The sequence below is a fragment of the Nomascus leucogenys genome, chromosome 11, assembly GCF_006542625.1.
Source record: "Nomascus leucogenys isolate Asia chromosome 11, Asia_NLE_v1, whole genome shotgun sequence".
NCBI classification, from domain to species: domain Eukaryota; kingdom Metazoa; phylum Chordata; class Mammalia; order Primates; family Hylobatidae; genus Nomascus; species Nomascus leucogenys.
Window position 1 is genome coordinate 35488018 of NC_044391.1, and position 11710 is coordinate 35499727.

Consider the following 11710-nt stretch of genomic DNA (forward strand, 5'->3'; position numbering starts at 1 on the left):
TCAATAGTTCTGCTTTCTGGACTTCTAGAGGGAGAGGTGTGAGCTGGAGATAAGGATTTTGGAGTCACTGGTGTTTATATAATAAACATGGGACTAACTGAGCTTTCTTTACAGATAAGAGAAATGGAATGGGTGCCGGGCACGGTGGCTCAGGGCGTGGTGGCTCACTCCTGTAATCCCAGCACCTTGGGAGGCCGAAGCCAGGAGGGTGGATCACCTGAGGTCAGGAGTTCGAGACCAGCCTGGTCAACATGGTGAAACCCCATCTCTACTAAAATACAAAAAAAAATTTAGCTGGGAATGGTGGCACGTGCCTGTAATCCCAGCTACCCAGTAGTTTAGGCAGGAGAATAGCTGGAACCCAGGAGAGAGAGGCTGTAGTGACCCGAGATTGCGCCACTGCACTCCAGCCTGGGCGACAGAGTGAGACTCCATCTCAAAAACAAACAAACAAACAAACAAAACAAACAAACAAACAAATGAGAAGGAGAAATGGGGCAGAGGGGAATCCAGGGAATATAAACCTTTTGAAGTCAAATAAAAGACAAGTCAGAAAAGAATACCAAACAGGAGAGGTCAGTGAATCAGAAGGAAATTCAGGTGGACATGGTATTATAAATGCCAAAAGAAGAAAGTATTTCAGCAAGAAGGTGTTGTAGGCCTTTCTCCTTAGTTCAGCTAAGAGATGGGTTCTTGTCACACGGCCGTGAAATATTAGGCACGCAGACACTTTGAAGGGTGAGAAAAATAAAACTTATTGGGTGAAAAGGGAAAAAAAAAAGGGGAAACAGGGACTCAGCAGAGTGAGAGTCCTGCTAGTATAGGCTTCTCACCTGGCAGACTGAATCCCAGGTTTGACCCAGGAAGATGAGGGACCCTCTCCACACCCCTGCAAACACACGAACTTCCCCAGGCTCCACCCCGGTGTCCACTCCTCCCAGTGTGCAGGCCAGTCAAGGCTCTCCGGGGACCTCTTCATACTTGGCTGTTTCAAAGGGAGGTCATTGAAGGCTAGATGGGTTAAGGAAGGTTTCGCTGAAGAAAAGAGGCCTTTGCAGATGGAGGAGGAGTGTAGGGAATGGGTAGCGTAGTATTCAGGGGAGATGGTTTATCTGCCAAAAGGGCCCCAGGTTCTTAATTTAGCTAATTTAGAAACCAAATTAAAGAGCATTATGGCTAAAGTCTACTGCTACTCTCTTGGTCACATAGAAAACCCTTCCTGTTGAATCTTTTGAAATAAAACATGCAAGCTCTCTAGGCTGCGTAGCCTGCATGCCGTCACCTTGAATTCCAGAGAGCATCTGTGCATGGAATAGTTCTCCACCTCTCTGCCTCCTCCTCACTTTCTGTGCAAGACGATTTCCTGGGTTAACTTCCTTTTTTCCATCCACCCACCCACTGGAATCTTTTTCCAAGCACTTTTCCATTTTCTTGTAGATGGGCTTTGATTTTCTGCCCCCTCTCCAGGCCTGTAAAGCTCCAAACTTTTCTCAGGGAGAGGAAGCCTGGACCTGACTGGACTGCCCAGTGAACTGGGATCATTGAGTACAATCAAGTGCTCATGGATCATGGATCAAAGGGGTGTGCTCCTTCTCATCCTAGATGCCTTCTCCATGCCTTTCACAGCCCCCTGTCTTATTATGCCACTGCCCCCATCATGCTCAGCCATCCCAGTTTTCCTTTGCCAGTGAGCTTCAGCCTCATCTAGGAAAGGGAGAGTGGGGTGCAGTCATACTGCAAGACTGGGTCTTCCCTTATCCCAGCTTCCCCATCATCCCAGCAGGTCAAAATATCAGACAGCCCTCCCCTGACCTTCCCCCTTGTAGATACCAATTCCCAAACAGAGCCATTTTTACTCTATATTTATAGTCACACACCTGTACAGCATTTTTCATAAGTTATATAGTAAATGGTCTGAGTGATTTGTGTTTCTAGTGCTCTCATTTGGAACTGAGGCAGGGTTCTATGAAATGTGAGGGGAAAAAAAACACTTTGTATATTTTGTAGTACTATCTCTGTGGCCACGCCTGCCCCGACACAGTCTTTAAATATGTGGGTTAAACCAGGGCAGGAGCTGTGGCCATCTTTGTATGCCAATGATTTTTAAAAATTGAATCCTTGTACTTGCATTGATTGTAATTTCTTTTGTTTTTTTTTTTTACTTGTTGTGGGAAGAGATAAATAAAAATAATCAACTTCCCCCCACCAAAAGAAAAAAAAAAAGAAAGTAAAGGGGCCTTGACAGGTGAATATATGTTGGATTAGAAAGGAACAATTGTTTAGCTGCTTATTGAAGGTAGCCAGATGAGTGTGAATGTGAAAGTAGAAGGGCTAATGCATGTGGGATCTTTGTGGATGGAGTAGTGTGAAAAAGAGAGTGTAAAAGAAACAGCAAGGCAAAGATGATCAGTTGCAGGTGGCCGTGAGAGGCAGCCAAGGAAGTCTGGACTTTTTAAGTAAGCAATCAGAGTCACTAGAGGTTACTGTGTTGGTTATGAGTGGGGCAGGCCATTGAGAAAATAAGGTGAGATAAGCAAAAGGCATTTTGATGGAAGACGTGTAGTAGGCTTTGATGACCTTAAGTATTGACATAAAATAGATGATTTTCACAGTTTTAAGTTGAACTGATTAAGAATAGGATATTATTATTGATAAAAAGGGAAGAGAAGAGGAAACTGATACTGCCTTTTCTGTAGAGGTGACTTAATTTTTTTAAAACGATGGGGTCTCACTGTGTCACCCAGGCCGGCTTACAGTGGCATTATCATAATTCACTGCAGCCCCGAACTCTTGGGTTCAAGCTAATTTTTTTTTTAAGTTATTTTTTAGAGACAGGGTTTGGCTATCTAGCTCAGCCTGATCTTGAACTCCTGGCCTCACACAATCTTCCATCGGCCAACCGAGTAGCTTGAACTACAGGTGCAAGCCACTGTGCTCTGTGACATTTTTAAATATAGTATAATGGTCAAAAATTAAGTCATTTAATAAAAATTTTATTTGGAAAGAATTTGGTTTGCTTTGTTGCTCTCATCATTAACAACATTTCAAACAAATACCAAAGTAGAGAGAACAATAAATAAGTCTTTGTGTGTGTGTGTTTTTTTTTGAGACGGAGTCTCGCTCTGTCGCCCAGGCTGGAGTGCAGTGGCGCCATCTCGGCTCACTGCAGTGAGCTCCGCCTCCCGGGTTCACGCCATTCTCCTGCCTCAGCCTTCCGAGTAGCTGGGATTACAGCCGCGTGCCACCACGCCCGGCTAATTTTTTGTATTTTTTAGTAGAGACGGGGTTTCACCATGTTAGCCAGGATGGTCTCGATCTCCTGACCTCATGATCCACCCGCCTCGGCCTCCCAAATTGCTGGGATTACAGGCGTGAGCCACCGCGCCCGGCCAGTCTTTGCATTTCTAATATCCACTTCAACAATGATCAACACATGCCGAGTGTTGTTTCACCATTGCCCCACCTACTTCATGTCAATCTCCCTATTACCTTGAAGTGAATTCCAGTCATCGTATCATTTAATCTGTAAATATTTTATATGTGTCTCTAAAAGAGAACTCTAAAAAAAACCCCATAATATCATACACATCTTAAAAATTGACATTATTCCTTAATGTCATTTAATGTTTGGCCAGACTCCAAATTCCCCGATATTTTCATAATTTTTTTGTTGGTTTGTTTGAATTAGTATTCAAGTTATGTGGACAATTCTCTTTTAAAAAAATATGTAATTTTAACACTCACAAAATAGTAAACATATAACTTATATGTAAGATATGAAGTATAATAATAAAACAAATATTCTGAATCCCAAATCCCAACTCAAACACTAGAATTTATCAATGCTGATAAATCTACCTGTTTTTCCCTCCACTATCCAAATGTTGTACCATTGTATCAAACATTAGCTAGCACTGTTAATGTAAATTTCACCTAGAGCTGCCTCACATATTTTAAGTACAGCCAAATGTTTCTCTGAACATAGTAAACTAACCTAACTGGATGAGGAAGCAGACTGGGGCTCATTCTTATGCCAATCATCAAGTTTTGACCTATCAAAGACAGCCAACTGTTCCAACTGGGTTCAAATAAGGCAAACGTGGAGCTGTAACCAATCTGACTACTTCTGTACCTCACTTCTGCTTTTTGTACTTCACTTTCCTTTTTCTGTACATAATGTGGCTACATGGGAGTCTCTCTGAACCTATTCTGGTCGAGGGGCTGCCTCATTCGCAAGTTGTTCATTGGTCAATTAAAGTCTGTTAAATTTATTTTGTCTAAGATTTTTCTTTTCACAGCTCTCTCCTGACTTTTATATTTATTATTCCCTTGCTCTCTTTTCTTCTTTTTTTAAAAAAAGTTTTACCACATATGTATGTGTTCTTAAACAATATGTTGTTTAGTTTTGCTTGTTTTAAGCTTTAGAAAAATATAATATACTGTGATTTGCTTTTTTTTCATTCAACATAATGCTTCTAAAGTTCATCTAAATTGTTTTGTGTAGCTATAGTTAATTTCTGTGGCTGTATAATCTTTCAAAGAGTGACTATCATTGTTTACTTACCTGTTCTGTTTGTAAACAGGTTATTTTGTTTGTTTCTAGCTTTTTCCACTATGAAAAAATTTTATGAACAATATGTCTCCTATAATTTGTACAAAAGTTTCTACAGGGTGAACCAAGGATTGGAATTGCTAGGTCACAGATTACTGCCATGTTCAACTTTGCAACGTAATGCCAAATTGTTTTCCAGAGTACTTATACCAATTAACATTTTTACTAGCAGTTCATTAGAATTCAAATTACAGCACATCCTTATCAAATTAAGAATTTTCAGACTTATTAAATGTCGCCCATGTAGTTAGTAAAACAATATCAAGTCTTGGTTTTAAAACGTATTTTTTCTGAGCACTAGTGAGGTTGAACACGTTTTCGTATGATAGTCATTTAACTCTCTCACTTCTGTAAAATGACTGATGTCCCATGTTTGGCTTTTTTATGGCTTGATTTTTAAAAAGCCTTAATATGCAGGTATTAATGTTGTCAATAGTAATCCTTTATTATTTACATGGTTTGAAATATTTTCATCTGACTTGTAGCTCCTGTTTTTCTTTTATGGTCTTACTTGATAAAGAGAAATTCTTAATTTTAATTCAATCAAAAGAATAAATTACTTTAGTGTTCGTGATTTTGGGGTCTTGTTAAAAATCCTTTTTATTAATACTTCAAGTTTACAAAAATTATATTTTCTTATAAAAATTGTATGGACTATAACTTTAAACAGGCAACCTCCTTAGACCAAAGTAGTTCCTAGTGAGGGACTGAGGTCTGGGCCTTCAGTGACTAAAACTTTTGGCGGGTGAGGAATAATCTTCCTGAAGAGCATCTGGTAGCACACAGGTTGCTATGATGACTTTGCAAAGTAAGATTAGAAAATTATGCTGGCCGGGTGCAGTGGCTCACACCTGTAATCCCAGCACTTTGGGAGGCCAAGGCGGGTGGATCACGAGGTCAGGAATTCGAGACCAGCCTGGCCAACATGGTGAAACCCCATCTCTACTAAAAATAGAAAATTAGCTGGGCATGGTGGTGGGCGCCTATAATCCCAGCTACTCGGGAGGCTGAGGCAGGTGAATCGGTTGAACCAAGGAGGCGGAGTTTGCAGTGAGCCGAGATCATGCCACTGCACTCTAGCCTGGGCGACAGAGTGAGACTCCATCTCAAAAAAAAAATTATGCTAATTGTTGTGTCTCCAACAACAACACAAAGTCAGCAACATAGTAGGCATCCAATAAATATTTGTTGTGAGAGTGAATGTATCATGAAGTTCACACAGTGGAAAAATATTTCCATTCCCCCTAAGTTGCTTTTAGCCATGCATTAAACAATTCAATACAGAACACTGAATAGGCTTTAGGGAAGTCTAAGTTTTGATCATCTTAGTTGATAATTGTTGTTGTACTTGATAACACTCTGGCTGCATGTGACGGAAGTTCAAATGGAAATAGCTTAAGAAACAGAGGGTAATTTATTTCCATTTAGAATAAAATAAAAGTCTAACAGACATTTCAGGTGTCGTTGGTTCTATGGACTGAAATGAGTTCAAAATGACTCTTACTTTACTTATTAGTTCTTTCTTTATATTGACTTCTTTCTTATTCAGGCCCTCCCTACACAGAAAAAAAGATGGCAATCAGCAGCTCAAACTCAGATCCTACTATGATGGCAATGGCATAAAGATTGAGCTTTGCTCCTAATCACTTTTAAGAAGGTCTAAGTAAGACTTGAAGTGTCTTGGCTGTGTCCCATACCCACCCTTCAGTCATTTGCTGTAACTGGCTGAACAGAATACTCTGACTAGGCCTGACTCACGAGTCTCCCCAGGAAGCACAGAGAGCAGGTATCCACTTCCCTGCAACTGCATAGCCTGAATGGCACTGCTTCCACTGAATCTCGACCCTATGAGCTAAATTACATGGTGTCCACTTCACCCAAGCCACAAACATTGAATACCTCTATGTCCACCTCACTCCAACCATATGGACGGAACAGGAGTCTTATGAGGGTAGGACGGTTTCTTAAACTAATGGTAGAAAGATATGTATAAATATTTATGTACCTGTAATTTTTCAGTTTTAAAAATTTTATTTTGTATAATAAAGGAAACAAATCTTTCTTGCAAAAAGAAAATAAATGATATTATGTCCTTGCAGAATTTAAAAATTGTTAGGCCCATTCAAAATAATATACTAAGTATAATACCTCTTTCAAATTAAGCTCCTTAGTTTAAAAAATTAAATCTGCTCCAAAATAATAATATGTCAGTTATATATAAAGTTATACAGTTTATCATTTATTTTGTATTTTAAACTATGACTCAATAGCTATTTATTTGCACATACTTAAAAATTAAGTATAATAAACACATCTTCAAATATAAATGAAGACTTTCCCTGGCAGCATTGTCATATCAAGAAATCCAGATGGACAAAGTTGTATCAATTTGGAAGGATTTGAGCCCCCAGACTAGTCTAGAAGTAAGGATCCTTTAGGCAATAAGTATCCTATTTCTACTTTCTAAGTCAATTTTTGAGAAATTATCAATAGCTTTTAAAGATGATTGTCTCTCTTCCCTGCCCAACTTATTCACTCACTCAGCCTACATTGTACCTTGTGAACTCCACTGAGTTGACTTTTAAATTTATCATTATATAAAACAGGCATGAGATTTAGGTTTGAGGCCTTTTTCCTTTTTAATGAAATGATATGATAATGATTAAAAATTATCATTAAGGTAATCATCAAGATAATGATAAATCTTGAAATATTTAATCTTCAGTAATTTCATCAGGCCATGAATGTTATTTTGCTTAATAGATGGCTATGTCAATTAATGTATATAGAACACAATACTTGTCTGAGACATTTCTTCTTCTTTATATGTGAAATTGACATAGCTGGGGTAGTTTTTGCCATGTTGTTTATTATTTTTTCATGTGGCACCCAAGCTTATACCACTATACAGTCTATACTGAGAAGCCATGGTTAAGGTTCTTCTACAGTTGCTAATGAAGTTCTGTTTCAGGATTTGTGATATGTTGGATAAGTACGGTTGGATAGAATTTTCTGTTTATTCTCCAAGGGAAACAAAGGGACTTGCCAAACAAGTGAACATTATGCATTATGTTACTGAGGAAAATATTCTCTTAAGAAAAGCAGATGCTTTCAAATTTGATGAATTTTCCATGAATCTAAATTATATCTTCACTATAAACCACATAATTTTAGTCTTTGACAGGTACTGTTCAGCTCATATTGGTATTTTGCCAAACTAATTTTAATTATTTTCTACCCAGTAAGGTAAAATATGTAAGTTTTTTGGTTATGCTTGTTGAATGTAAAAAAATATCTTTTAAAAACAGTCAAATATTCAGGTTGTATGGTAGTTTGAGTAGGCTTTCTTCAATCAATTTCAATTCACAGGATTTTTTTTGGACTACTTAATTCTTTTGTGGATAGAAGGAGATGGCAGAAAAGAAGTGATGCACTGAGGAGGGTAGTTATCAGAGGTTTTCGGGAAGTATTTTTACCTAAGACAACCAAATATTTTTTTAATCGGGTGATAACATATGAGAATGGGAAGCATATGTGTAATTTTTCTAGACATTTGATTTCCCTCCACATGATTATGCAGAGCACCTAAGAAATTGATGACCTGTGATTCCTTCTTTTGAAAATTAACTCCTATTCTCAGGCATATGGTTATAGGGAGGCAGGAGAAGTTTGGCAGAGCATCTCTCTGTGCCTCTTCTCATAGTTTCTCAATCCAAAGGTGGGCCTTGGACTTAAGTCTGGTTGTTCAGAATCCTGTCTCAGGATTTTTGGAATGGGCAACCAAATATAATATAATATAATACGTATTTAATATATATTAAATATATATATATATATGTATATATATATATATATATATACATATATATATATATATATACTCCAATCACTCTCTCAGGCCATGGCCTCTTGCAATGAGGAACTATCCATCTATGACTTCTGCTGTAGAGGGTTTCCTGGGAGCATGTTTTTTATTATGTGACTCAGCTCCAGGTACAGAACCAATTAGACTAGGAATGGGCCACAGAACAGTTCATGTATATGCTTAATGAGGCTGGCACAAAACAATAAAGTTTGTTAAATAGGCTCTCTCTTTCAAGAACTTAGGATATTAACTACTGATAGAAAGCATCATTTAGAAATGGAAGTTGAACTGAAATGTCTCATACAGAGAACAGTTAGAGAGCTCATGATGGTCATGTACAAGGTAAAATTATATAGAGCCTAGGTGCGGTGGCTCACATCCGTAATCCCAGCACTTTGGGAGGCTGAGGTTGGTGGATCACCGAAGTTTGGGAGTTCGAGACCAGCCTGACCAACATGGAGAAACCCTGTCTCTACTAAAAATACAAAATTAGCCGGGCGTAGTGGCGCATGCCTGTAATCCCAGCTACTCGGGAGGCTGAAGCATAAGAATCGCTTGAACCCGGGAGGTGAAGGTTGCGGTGAGCCAAGATAGCACCACTTCACTCCAGCCTGGGCAACAACAGCAAAACTCCATTTCAAAAAATAAAATAAAATAATACAGAAGGAAGCCAACAATGGGGCCAGAAGCATAGACTGAGAATTATATTGAGAAAAAATTTTCAGTCCAGAGAGAGAAACAAACCAAAAAACTGGTTTCTAAGTACAGACTTCATTCCTTATGATTTTCTAGTGTCAGTTATTCCATTCTCATCTGTGCAATAATTATCACTTTATTGTCCCTCAGCTTTAAATTCACCCTGTAGTACCTGCACTGCAATAATGGATTGATCTCCAAGCATTTCTCTGTTATGGTGAACACATGTTAAGTACTGTCAGTAGAGGATGCAGGAGAGACATTGAGAGAGGATGAAGGATTCTTCTAATTCTGTACACCTGCCACAGTCCCACCTCAGCTGCCTGCCTAGAAAGGCTGCTTCCCATGACCCTCTCTATCTGAAGACCACATGTTCTAATTCTCATGCAAAAGCCCCATCCTCACTCCCTTTATACATTCACTTATGAACTGTGGCTCTCTGCCACCTCATTTCCTGCTTGCCCAGTGACAATGGACCAGCTCTGATCTGAGTGTCCTAGGAAACTTCTCTGGAGGTTGCAACTATACCTTTTCCAACAAGGTGGGCCTGAACCCCACCTTGGAATCCCCACTTCAACCTTGTCCTTCATTGCATCCTTTCCCTGAGACCTAGGCTAACCAGCAGAGTTCTCTTTACATCCTTATATTTACTTCCCTGCCATATTTAATAATTCTTTACATTAAAAAGTTCCTGTTCAAATTACTGTGATTTCTTTTTCCTGATTGAATTTAGATGGATATATCCTCTTTATAATAAATTCCATTTCTCTTGGACTAATTTGAATGAATGTCTGTTTCTTGTGATCACAAGAGCGGGCTACAAATAGGCAGGACACAACTGATTTTCCTCTGTTTGAGATTCTTGTCCTTGTCCTTTGACTCTCACAGAATTTTATGAAACTGACCTCAGTGCCTACAACTAACTGCACATGACAAAATGCAGAACACTTAGATTTGATGAACGCAAGGCTTGATATATTTGTCAATAGTACCAGGAATAGTTTTGCATACTATAATATTTAACAGCCACAGGAGAAGGGCAAACCAATATAATTAAGGTTAAATATATGTGGAGTAATTGAATAAGAGAGGCTTAATGTGTCCCTATTTCTATTTTAATTTGTTCAGTCTCATGAATCAATGAGCTAAAGCAAAGATATGTAAAAAGAGTAAATATCTAAACAGGATTTGCTTGAGTTTCCTTAATGAATTGTTAGCCATGCAGGTTAATTTATCCTTTGAGAAAGCATGTAATTTTGCTGACATACCCATATGCTCTGGGGCTGTAAGTCAACACATGGACACAGGGAAGGTAACATCACACATTGGGGCCTGTTGGGGGGTGGGGGGCTAGGGGAGGGATAGCATTCTGAGAAATATCTAATGTAGACGATGGGTTGATGGGTGCAGCAAACCACCATGGCGCGTGTATACCTAGGTAACAAACCTACGTGCTCTGCATGTGTATCCCAGAACTTAAAGTATAATAATAATAAAAAAATGACAACTTGTACTCCATCTAAGGGCAGAAAGGAGTACAATAGGACTGATATGGTTTGGTTGTGTCCCCACCCAAATCTCATCTTGATTTGTAGTTTCCGTAATCCCCACATGTCGTGAAAGACACCCAGTGGGAGGCAATTGAATCATCGGGGTGTTTACCCTCATGCTATTCTAGTGATAGTGAGTGAGCTCTCACGAGATCTGATGGTTTTTTTTTTTTAAATACTTTAAGTTCTAGGGTACCTGTGCACAACATCCAGGTTTGTTACATATGCATACATGTGCCATGTTGGTGTGCTGTACCCGTTAACTCATCATTTACATTAGGTATATCTCCTAATGCTATCCCTCCCCTCTCCCCCCACCCTACGACAGGCTGAAGCTGGAAATCATCATTCTGAGCAAACTATCGCAAGGATCTGATGGTTTTATAAGGGGCTTTTCCCCCTTTTGCTTGGCACTTCTCCTTCCTGCCTCCATGTGAAGAAAGATGTGTTTGTTTCTCCTTCTGCCATGATTGTAAGTTTCTGAGGCCTTCCCAGCCAAAAAAAAAAAAAAAAAAAAAAAAATTTCTTTCATTAAAAAAAAAAAATCTCAAAATATCTTCAGTGGTTATTCAATGATTGGTTTCTCTAGGATGAGTGCCCCAAAAATTTCTGCAGAATTAGATTCATAGATATTCGTCCACTGTGGCATGGAAAACTTTACAAAATGGAGAGTAGAAGTGAAGCTTTTCTCCATGTGAATGTGCTTAGTCATTAATTACATAGCTAATAGGCTAAAAATTTGCTGTACAATTATTTTTGGTAAACATTGATACAAAAGTATAGAATAGAATTAGGAAAAAGGATTACCATGTTAAAGGATATAACATGGTAATTTATGGGATTTTTAAATATAATACGTATTTTAAAATGATATATACCAACAAGAGAGAATTAAAAGTAGTCTGGCAATCAATAATTATGCGATAATACTGGAAAAAGCAAAGTACAATGGCTTCCAGTACAGCTGACTCTTTAATTACAGCTAAA